The sequence below is a fragment of the Protopterus annectens genome, chromosome 5.part0, assembly GCF_019279795.1.
Source record: "Protopterus annectens isolate FY-2018-M chromosome 5.part0, PAN1.0, whole genome shotgun sequence".
NCBI lineage: Eukaryota > Metazoa > Chordata > Ceratodontiformes > Protopteridae > Protopterus > Protopterus annectens.
The window spans coordinates 1,182,033,002-1,182,045,478 of record NC_056735.1 but is presented as its reverse complement, the minus strand read 5'-3'; the positions used below and the strand labels follow the sequence as shown (position 1 = coordinate 1,182,045,478).

General features: G+C 39.0%; 1 long non-coding RNA gene across 1 annotated transcript in view; it reads right to left on the bottom strand.

The window, feature by feature from the left end:
• Nucleotides 1-8,704, bottom strand: part of LOC122801588 — a 122,021-nt gene extending 113,317 nt beyond the window's left edge. The window contains exon 1 of the long non-coding RNA XR_006364763.1: nt 8,615-8,704. This is a non-coding gene — a long non-coding RNA (uncharacterized LOC122801588). The remainder of the gene's footprint in view (nt 1-8,614) is intronic.
• Between the last annotated feature and the right edge of the window lie 3,773 nt (nt 8,705-12,477).

Here is a 12,477-nt window from a genome sequence, read left to right as displayed (position 1 = left end):
CCATTTGATGGCTTGTTGCCTCTCTGACAGATAGCTAGTGAACCAGTTTAGAGTGATGTGGGAGAGTCTGAAGTGAGAGACCTGTAATAGTAGTAAAGAATGGGAGACAGTATTGAAGGCCTTTGAAAGGTCTAAGAATATGGTAGCTACTGTTTTCCCAGAGTCACGAGCCTTGTTATTTGTGTCTTGAAAAGATATAAGGGTGGTGGTGCTGTGACCAGGTCTGAAACCATGTTGTGTTGGAGATAAGAGGTGGTTTTGGATGAGATAGGGCATTAGCTGAATGTGGATGCATTTTTCTAGAATCTTTGAGATTGGAGAGGATAGCAATATGACGCAAGCTGGAGGTATATTTGTTTTTGCCACCTTTGTGAAGAGGGAGAATGTAAGCTATCTTCCATAATTTGGGTATGTAGGATTACTGAATAGATCTATTGATCAGAAAGCTAATGAGGTAAGCAATGCCTTCAGTGGTGATCTTTAAGAAAGTGGGTGGTAAGTTGTTTAGAGCATTTGAACAGGGTCTGAGCTTTAGGAGTAGCCTTTTAATAGTTGTGGTAGAGATAGGGCTGAGTGTAAAGTCAGGGGTAGGATGGGTGTGGGGTTTAGAGGAGGATGGGGATGGGAAGCTAGAGTGGGATGGGGGAGTGGAAGATGATTTAGGTGTAGCAGTATTGTTTATGAGGTTACTATTATCAGGAAAGGTGGCAGTAATGTCAGCTATACAGTTTATCAAGAAGGAGTTAAAGAGAGATGCTATTTCTTGAGTTGTTTTGTTGGAATGTGGGCATGAATTTTCTTTTGTGCCTGGGTTAAGGAGAGATGAGAAGGAATTCCAGATTTCTTTTGGGGGGGTTGTGTAGTAAGCATTTTTGTCTTTATGTAGTAGTCTTTTTACTTGTTTACAAAGTTGTTTATTATGTACCAGGGAGTCTTGTTTTTTGTTATCATGGTATTGTTTCTAAAGCTTTATCCATGAGGTGTGGATTTTCACAAAATGTTCAGATTTTTGCCTCATATTTTTCATCTGTTCCTCATAAAATTTGTGGTTTTCTGAAAAATCACTGAGGAGCTAGGTCACTAAATAATGACACATATATGAGTTTCAGACTTCATATCCATCAGAGGGTCTATATCACATAGTCGAAGTTCCATAACTCCAAACACCTAATGGTCAAACCATTATGTTCAAAGTTACAAAACTTCGACTACAGGAAAAAAAACAAACAAAACAACGGACAACAAAATAAATTGTTGTAAGCAGGGGTCAAGCACCCCTGCACCACCCACACCCCCCGCTACTTAAATATACCAACTCCAAGATCGCACCACATTGAACAAAATGGAAACCTCTGCTTATGGAGATTTCCATTCAAACGCTCAAATTTTACAAATTCAAACTTATGGTCCCGATCATATGTGGTTTGAACTTGTAAAAGTTTGACTATGGGACAGGAACCCCCGTCAGATGATGCATGCTAACACAAATCTTATTATTCCAGCAGCATTCTAAGTTTATAAGAGCAGCATTTACAATTGGTCCCTATTTTGGGGTCTTTATCCCCTGTTATTTAAGGCTTTGTCCACATTTCTTGAGCTAAGAGGTTGAGAGGTATGCATGCAGGGCAGAGGAAATATAAAGAAAATCAGGTATGTTCTGCAAAACTAATGAAATGCCCCAGATTTTCCTTGTATTTCTGCCCTGTCTCTCTCATACCTTTAAAATGTCTGGATTTTATAGTTAAAAAAAAAAGCAAAGGATATGTTCCTTTCTCCATTGCTTGTTTTCAACAGCACGGATGTACTGTGCAGGCATGGAAACACAAGTCCTATACGTATGTGCAGTATTTCAACAAATGTGGCAGAATGAGAAAACAGCACAGAGGAACACTACAGCACCACTACACATAGACATTGTTTTACAAAGGTAGGCAATTTCTTTCTTAAATAATATCATCGTATATTAGAAGTAGCCGACACATGGCTGTGGATATATGAGGATTTAGCCATGGTTAGCGTGGTTTAATCACTCAAGCTTTGCCCTTGTGATCAAACCATGCCAACTGTGGATAAATCCTAAATATACTCACACCCACTCATTGGTTATTGCTTAAATATTTCCCCCTTGCAGCATGCTCCCACATCCCAAAGACATGCAGTAGGTGGATTGGACACTCTAAAGTCGCCTTAGGTGTGAGTGTGTGCATGTGTATGCCTTCTGTGGTAGGTTGGGCGCCGGGCTGGCAACTCGACACCGTAAAACTCCACTGCCAATCATGAGCAGACAGATGATCCACTGTGGCGACCCCTAATCGGGAAAAAGCCAGAAGAAGAAGAAGCATGCTTTTAGGCAAGATACATAACCTTCTGTGAAAATGGGTGCCTCTTGAAAGTCTAAGAACTGCAATTGCAATTCTTGGAACTGTGAGAATTTAGGTGTGAATAGAAGGACCATAGACTTATTTTGAGATTGTGTTATCTTGGTGTATCCAAGGTACAATGATTACAAAATTAGGATATATACCTAGCAGGGGTGAGTACAAACGTTCCTACAAAAATGTTTTAACGTGTCATAGCAAAGCTCAGAATTTGCACTTTTTCCATAACCATCACAGTTTAATTTTTGAAGTGTCAAGACTTAAAGTATTGGGCATCATATTTCAGACATGGAGCTGTGAAAAATATAATATGGCAATTGTACTGAATATGCAAATGTCTCATTTACAAAGCACAGAACTTTAAAGAGTACAGTTTAATTTTCAGGTCACAATATGTTTAGTTTAAGAACAATGACTGGATCTTAGTCATATTACATGCATATCACAGAATAAAACTTATTCTGAGTTGTCAAAATAACACACACTGCTCAGCTGTTAAAACCATTTTCTTGGACAAAGCTATTTCAGCATAATTGTGCATTGAACAAATTATAGAAAAACATAAGTGATAATATGAAGGACTGAACTGACAGACTTCTCTCAAAACTCTTGTTATCTGGTGTAATTTGGGATACTGACATTTTATTCAGGTGTTACTGGCACTTAAATATGTTAGAGTTTGTCTGGTATAAACTGGAGCTGTGTTTAGGCATAAATTACATAGAAGGGATTATATAGAACTCATACAACATTTAGCCAAAAGCTTCCCATTTGATTTTAGGTGATCTTTAGACCACCTGTTGCCACTGAAAACAATGGCCAGCATTCATAATCAAGGCATAAAACAAATAACAAACTTGCACCAGTTTTCAGATTTTAGCCCAATCCCCAATTCAAGTACTTATAGCAATGTGGTTAATATCTAACAAAAGCAGAACAAAGTATGAGTCAGTCAACATGGGATCTGAAATGATTAGTGCCTTGTAACTGATTGTGCAATTTGTAAAGTATGTAAATATATAGGAAAATATCTCTGCAATGCCCAAAGATACCACAATTACTAAAACATGTCATACAATTTAGACCTTATAATGAAGATAATTCTCAAAAGTAAAAATATTATAATTTTTTTGTGTACATTTCACATTGGGAAAGATAAGCAAATAATTAAAGAATGTTGGAAAATATACATTATTACAACAGAAAAAAAAGCATACTTCAGAATGACCTATAAAATGAGATGGACATATGAGAATGACTTTTAGTAAATGAGATGGACACATGAGACTGTGTGCCTGGTTACACAAAGCCTAATGGCAAACACACGATGGTTGAAATATAAATATTAAACAAGAGCTACAGCTTATCAGGACAACATTAAGAGAACTTTATGCAACAGTATGCACTACAGAAGAGAAGGGTCATTGTCTGAATGGATTTATGAATTAGCATCCTCATAAAAGAAACAGAAAGTTCTTATCACACAGATGAATACAACAGTCTTTAACAAGGATCAGTATATAAAAATCATTTATCCAAAGACCAGACCAAATGGGCAATCCCCTTTTTTTCATGCATTTTCCCTGTCTATATAATGATTTGCTGAGCCACACAACCACAACTCTACAACTTGTTAAGTTTTGACAGAACCCCAATTCAGCAAAACTCAGTTTCAAGCACTACCATGAGTCACATGTGAGGGGGGGGAGGGCAAGCCCTACTTCCTCTATGCAGTCTGATAATGGACTCATCTCTGAGATGGGTTTCAGTGAAAAAGTTGCGGACAATCTGCGATTCAGCAATCATACATCGATGAATACCATGGCACCCCTTCCTCTGCACTCCTTTATGTGTGGAGTTGTGTCTCCTGTACCACTCAAAGTTGTTGGTGTTGTTCTTCTTTCGGCTTTTCCCGGTTAGGGGTCGCCACAGCGAACTCCGGTCTGCTAATGATTGGCAGTAGATTTTTACGGTGCTGAGGTGCCAGCTCGACGCCCAACCTTCAACGAAAGTAATATAATTTATTCTGTGTCACAAAACCTTGAAGGAGGTTATATAAGATTGTGCTGAGTTGTCAGTCTAGTTTATAAGCTCTGCAAAATGAGCTTTAACAAAACAGACTACTGCAAAATCTGAAATAACTGGTGCCTTACATGTACTCTTTTGCTCTGCAGACAGTAGCTAGGATGCTGGTGAAGCAGTACATAGCATGCCTTAGCATGATTCCCAGTGGTGAAGTGGGGATCTCCCATGGGACAGCACTGAGTTGTAGAGCCAGAGTACAGTAGAACAGCCTCAGTAAAAAATGCAATGCTGTAGAAGGGCAGTTGTTAAACAGAACTCTTAACTAATACATTACAGTGAGTGCTTTCAATTAGAGGGTAACCAGGGCAGCAAACCATGTCTGATCCATGTTGAGGGTTAATGGACTGACTCCTATGTGTACTTTGGGGGTGGTAATTGCACATCAAATTAATAGGCTGTTGAGTAGGGACTAATCCCTGTCTCACTGGATGGCAGGTCGAGGGAATCTCTGTTTGGCATATAGCTGCAGGGGAAAGAGATTTCTGATGGATGTGTGGTCTGGGAGTGGAGTCACCTGTCACCTGTCACCTGTTTGGGGGTAAGCTCAGTTTTTTTTTAACTGCAGTCAGGGTAATTATAGCAGTCAGTAGGGGCTACAGCCACTGCAGTGCTGCTGCTGCTTGGATGAGAAGGGAACACGTTACAGATTACTATTACCACCAGGATGGGTGAATAGCTAGGTAAGCACTCCAATTGCTTCCCACATAAAGTGGATGCAGCAAATAATTCTACTTCCTGCTGGTTTGGGTGAGTGGATGTGTAAAAGGATTCCACTTTTTACTAGTCTGAGTAACTGGGTATGTAAAAGAATAATCACTACTAGGATGTGGGCAGGCTGAGTTTCCAAGTCAGTGGTAGGGTATGTTTAGGGTATTCAGTGGGATCAATAACCATGATCCAAATGTGTTTGAGGAGGTTTAAACTCATTGATGGAGAAATGACATGCTGTTCCTAAGGGAGTTGTCATGCACTGTTTATTCTTGGAATGTACCTCTGAAGCTGGAACAAGCACTGAACTTACAGTAGTGATGTTCCTGAATCACTCATCATGATCATCATAGTTGCATATAGTCAGGGCATTTTGTATATCCTTGTTATATCAGCAGTGATTGGCTGTGACATATGGGGCTGTGGAACAATCACACACACCAGTCTTCATCCTGACCCGGCACATACTCAGAACAATGAGCTTTCAGTGGGAGTGAATGATACATGAATCCCAGTCGGTGTTCTCAATGACATTGTAAAGAATTATACAGGACTGTTTACTCACATGGGAAGAGCTGTGTACTTTCTGTAGCTTCAGCTTTAGTTCAGTATGTCTAGCATCGCAGTTTAATCAGAGGAAATAGTGAAAGATGCAGAGTAATGGAAGTACATTTTCCATAACACATACTTAGAAAATCTTAAGAAAATATTCATCTTTGTCAGTAATTCGAAGACTATTTACCCCACAGACAAAATGTGTGTTTAGTTAGCTAAAATATAAACAGTGAGTTATTTAGATACACTTTAATCTGTATTTGCTTACCAGCAGTGCTAAAACATATTGCAGCTTTTATCTGTCTCTATCACATTGCTGTTACAATCCGGTCTAGGAGGCTGACATATAGGTTCATAGGTTCATACTAGGCTATCTGCCCTAGGGCATTTATAAGCCTAGCCAGAGTGTGTTTGGCTTTTAACACCATTTTTTTTTATTTTTTTATATGCTTTTCTTTTTAGTACTGTGCCTCTGTCTGTCAGTGACACACACAGAAGTGATAACTCATCAAGATTCCTCTTGAAGAGAGTCATGAGACTCTGCCTAACCTGGACTGGGATTTTTTTTCAGAGTGAAGGGCCTCTGGGTTATTATGATCTGTCCCTCCAGCATGTCCTATTTATTTGCTCAATGGGATTTGGATTTTCTGAGGTGCAGCATGTCCAATTTCCGGGGTTGGATGGCTTTGTTTCTTTAACCTTGCAGCATCTGCACCAGTGATTATGGCACCCAGTTTGCAGTCATCTGCGAACTTGGTCAGCCACAGTCCTTCCATGTTGGCCCACCTCCTCCGAAATATAGCAACCAGGTTTAAGAGGCAGGATCCACCATCTGGTCCCATTGATGCTGTGTTTTGCTTTGGAGATGGGCTCTTACCTGAGCATCTGAGATGTCAGGGGGGGCACTCTGCTGGGATAGATATTTGCCCTTTTTTGGTGGGGGGAGAGTTTGCTGAACCTGTCAGCTAGGATGTTGGCAATGTCTGTGTGGTTTCGTGTATTTTTTGTCATTTGGACTAATTCTGTGCATATCTGGGAATTACCACCCAGGTTTAAAACATAAGAAAAAGAAAGCCTTGTGATTATCCTTAGTGTCCTGTTTTTTTTTTCTCGAAGCTGTTTAGACAATTTTATGTGTGTTGTGCTTGCTATAACTGATCAGTGATGCCTTCCTGATGCCTTCCCTTTTGCTCTATTGTTTTTTAGCTTCCTCCTGTAGTTGTATATATAGTTTGTTGGTCTTGGGGGTCCACCAGACAGGCATGACCTTTGTGGAGGATTGGGTCTTGGTTTTTATGATGTCCATGCATGCCTGATGGTATCCAAAGTGTTTTTATGGGATGTTGCTTGAATCTGCTGCATTTTCCTTCCCCAGGCCTCCCGATTTTATTCCAGTTCAGTTTTGAGGTTTTGAAAATTTGCTTTTGAGGTTTTTTCTGTGTTTTTTTTTAGTTTTTTGGGGGTCGGGGGGATGTGTGGGGTGGTGACTGGGAGATGGTTATGGTCTTCCCTTACAGTGGGGGATAGGTCTTGGGTGACAGGGATACTGTAGAGTCTGTGTGGATCAGGTCCCCATGTTGGTGTCCCCTCTTGTGGGTATTTTTTCCCCTGTTGTTCCAGGGTAATTGAGTTTATAAATTCTAGGATGTTGTACTTCTCCAATCACACAAGTGAATCCTCAATCAAAACATAATAATCAGAAGCGAATATAATCTGCCAAATTGTAGATACCATAATTGTATTACAAATATAGATATGTAGACTCGCTGTATAGGAAGAGCCAGGAAGATAACAAATTACTTTACCCATTCTGCAAATGGCATGTTCTCCCACCTCTCCTTGGGTAGAAGATACAGACGCATGCACCACAAGACTTCCAGGCTGAACAACAGTTTTTTCCCCCCTTATCTATTAGACTGTTAAACTCTGCCAAGAGGTGAACAAGAAAGACAACTCCTACACCCCCCCAAGTCATCTAGGAATGTATACATCTGCCTGATCAGGAATAGTAATTTCACTAACTGTACACAGTTCATACGAGTGCAATATAGATAGTCAATGTCCATATTGCATGTATAAATCTAACTGCCTGTTCTTACCTGTGCCCTGATAAGAGAAATCCAAGAGATTGCAATATACACTATGCAATATATATATATATATATATATATATATATATATATATATATATATATATATATATATATATATATATGTTCTATCTATTTATAGTTTTATGTCTTGCTTTTTTTATGTCAAATTACTTTTTACTAAAATATTTTTCTGTATGTATGTCTTTGCACGGGAAAGGAAGCAACGCAATTTCGTGGTGTAGCTTGAATGACAATAAAGTTTACTTTTGACTTTGACATTGATAATTGTTTCATCTAAAAACAAAAGCTTCCCATACAAAAAGACCTGATTTCTATCTCCTCTGAATGATTACATTTACTTACAAAACAGACTCACAATATGAAAGTTCAAATAATGTGATGCAACGTAGTTTTCTCACCAGCATCAGCAAAGGAAACTAGTTTCCAAATCCTTCACTTTGTGAACAATTCTGTTCCTGGATCCTTATCTTTGAGTTTCGGCAAGATAACTAAGATACACCATAGTGACCCCCTACAGCACTAAGAAGACATTGTCACTGATACATTTATCAAAGAACAGCAGCTACCTTCACAAAGCAAACATAGGAGTTCTGTGTATGTGCAAGTGAAAGTCCTCACTCTTAGTACACAGATGCCATGCACAGCCTTTGTCTAACCTCTTACCTAAACAAACTGCAGCACAAACAGACCTGCTGCCCTTCACAATGCTTTCGAACAAATAAACCACAAAGAAATATCAAGCAAAGAACAGCACTGATGATTTGTTTCACTTACCTTAAGAAAAGGAAAGCTGAAAAAATGTCTTAAATTTCTTTTTTTATTTCTTCTCCAGTTACATTCTGTAATCAATTTATGGTTGAGTGGAGATGTCCACACACACACACACACACACACACACACACACACACACACACACACACACACACACACACACACACACACACACACACACACACACACACGCGCGCGCACAGTTAACAAAATTATTTCTGATAGGTCCCAATTGTCTCTGATTTTCAGGGATGTCCCTTATTTCGATTCAAATTTTTGCTCTGGAGACTTTTGGAGAAAAGGTGGTGAATTACAAATAATGACAATAGTTGGAGTTCTGAATTTCTTTTACTTCAGAAAATGTATATTTAGTTTAGTTGGGATGCTAGACTTGTTTACAGCATATTGATTTATGCCTTGTATATGATATGTAGTAGTTCACAGAGTCTCCTATCACATGTTCACATGCATGTGAGTCACACAACCAACTCTGCAGCAATACTGGTCATTATAAAACTTCCCAATTACTCTCTGGGCATTCCTCTCTCTGGGTGTTAATAGAAAAATATACAGGTCATATCCATTAATAAAAGACAGATCTTTATGCGTAGCTTAAACTATATCTATTAATCTGGAAGGACATTATGTATGTTTTCTGCTATGATGATATGGTTTCCTGCAAGTACAATATTAATATGTTTGCTGCTGATGCATGTTGTTATTTTCTTTCTAGCATGTGACCTTGTCTGCTTGCATGAGACAGCTGTGTGCATTTCTGGTTAATAACATCAAGTGTAGACAGATCAACTGTTTGTGCCACGTTACTAATTTTTTCTGGCAGAGTTGTACAGGAGGCAAACTTGTGTAATAGAGCATTATTTGCCACAGTAATCAGTGTATATACATTTTTTACCTAGAAATAATGACTGTACATGCAAATCTGTAATCATGTTCACTTTTCTAAAATTAGAGATGAATTAAATTCTAAACTTTTAGCACATTCTCAAATTAAATGAAATGTTGGCCACTTACTGTGGCTTAGACATGATTTCATCTTGCATGTGTCCCAAAATTTAGAACTTCTTGCCTGTGCCCAGGTATCACAGACTATTCATGTGCTGCAGAATGTGTCTCTTGACATTTGTAAACTTCATGATAACTGTTTAGTGGCTAAACATGTGACCTGTGGTTCTGGGAAATCACAGAATGCCAAATGGAATACAGTTTAGAAATGAAAACATTTATTTTCACAATCAGAACACCCAAATGTAAAAGAAAGCACACACTGAATGAATGAAGCTGTTTACTGCATGTTATAACATAAAATGCATCACTGCTCCAGTTGCAACTGTTCTCTATGAATCTAAAATTATTATTTTATTACATCAGTTCTTTTTTTTTGTTGCTGTCTTTTAGATGAATTGTCTTTGTCTTTATGTGTGTCAGTTATACCTAGAGTAGATAACAGGAGAAGCTGCAGAGTAGTGATTAAACATGAGGTGCAGTTTCTCTTTTTGTGCTCAAAATAACCTATCCAATTTGGTTATAGATTAGCCTTCCTCATCCCATGGTCAATAATTATATATCACCCCTAATGAGAATAACTGGGATCATACCACAGGCAATCTGAAGAGAACCCTCATGAAAGAATGAATTTAGGAGTTGCATCTACCCATTAGTAGTACAGGGAGGAGTCCTGGGGTAAATTATCTGTTTCCCATCCATATATCCAAGTTGGCTTGAATATGGACAAGGATGAACTTTGTTTTATGTAGATGGGGAGTCTGTTCCAGAGAAGTAGTGTCCACATATCCCAAATAACTGTATCAGCTCTTAGGGGTGCATTGTTAATGTGGTAGTTTCCTGTGGTCAATGACTTCCTAAAAGATACCATAATGAATTTTTGGCATTTAGTTTCAGTCCATGATTTTGGCACCAGTTATTTATTTGGGGCAAAATTTCATTCAGGATGGCTAAATAATTTAGGCATTCGATGACTGCTCCTAGATTGCTGTTATTTACAAACGTAGTCAGCCAGAACCCTTTGGTATTGGCTTTTACTTCAGAAAATTTGATGCCAAACAGGAAAGGTCCCAGCACAGAACTGTGGGGGACTCCACTGGTGACTGGTCTCTTTGTGGAGGTAAGTTCCCTATTTTGATTTCCTGCATCCTATCCGTGATCCAGCTGACAATCCAGTGGGTGACATAGGGGTTTATTCCCAGTTTATTTAGCTTTTCTACTATGCCTGAGTGGGGATTGTGTCAAAAGCTTTGGCTAGGTTGAGGTATGCGGTGTGTAGCATTTTGTCTTTATCCATTGCTTTGGTCACCTTAAGCATGACCTGACTTTGATGAATCCAACTGAGATGGGTCCATTGCTTGGAGGTTCCCTATGTCCTGATTGATTAGTTCCATGCAAAGTCTTTCCATGGCTTGGCATATGAGGCTGGTCAGACTTATGGGTCTGTAACTGCCTGAGTCTAGGGAAGGTCATCATTTATGCAGGAGAATGACTGTAGCTGTTCTCCATTTGCTTGATACAAAATCTGTGTGGAGGCTGAGATTGAACAGTGTTGTTTGGGGTGTTGTTAAATTGTGCTTCATGCTGTTTGAGATGCATTCAGAGATATTGTCAGGACCTATCGATGCAGTATTTTTAGTTTTCATAACACATTTAAGACCTGGTTTTGTATGATAGGTGAAAACAAGGCAGTTTCTGGTATATCTTGAGGGACAGATGGAGGGGAGAGAGGAGTAAAGATAGAGTTCACTATATCTTCAGCCTAAATGTAGTTAACATCATTCCCAGTCAGCTTGACACACTGCTGTGTTGTACTTTTGACATTATGAACATAACTAAAAAAATGCCTTGTGAGTGCCTTTGGTTTGTGTACTTTTTGTATGTGGAAGAAAGACCACACTGGCTGATTATTTTGTGAAATGGTTACTTCCAAAAGTCATGATTTTTATTATAGTGAACACATGAAAAATCAAGTGTAGATTGTGGTAAATTCAAAATTCTGCTTAAAAATACAAGAAGCATTATGAGTAAACTGATACTGGTGAAGAATGCAGAAGAAAGACTCATAGCAGATCATAGCTGATCTTGTAATTACTGAAATGTGGGTGAATAGAAATGAATGGGCCTTGAATTTTAAGAAGTTCCATTTATTGTAACGGCATCATTGGATAGGAAATTATATGTTGTTCTTAAAGAACAACATTAAGGTTCAGGACACCGAATACTTTGGTAGTTCTAAAAACTGTGTATATTGTGTATATCTTACTATAAAACTAATTGTTTGTTTTCAAATGGCAGTAACTTATAGGTCACCAAAGACAAAGATGTGATTTATTTAACATTTGTTAACCAGGGAAGTCCGACTTGGAACGAGCCAATTTTCAATGGAGGCCCAGGGAAAAATGCTCCAGATGCATGTCTTTGTAACATGGGAGGAAAACGGAGAACCCAGAGGAAACCCACATGAATGCAGGGAGGACATGCAGACTCAACACAGAAGGCATCCCAGCCAATAATCGAATCGGAGAACCTCTTGCTGTGAAGCGACAATGCTATATGTATATATGGCTGATTTTCATCCAAGTATTTTCTTCTTCTTCTTTTGGCTTTTCCCAGTTAGGGGTCACCACAGCAGATCACCTGTCTGCTCATGACTAGTAGTGGAGTTTTTTGGTATTGAGTTGCCAGCCTGGTGCCCAACCTTCCACGGAAGGCACACACATGCATGCACTCACACCTAGGGCCAATTTAGAGTAACCAATCCACCTACAGCATGTCTTTGGGATGTGGGAGGAAAACGGAGCACTCGGAGGAAACCCACACAACCACAGGGAGGACATGCA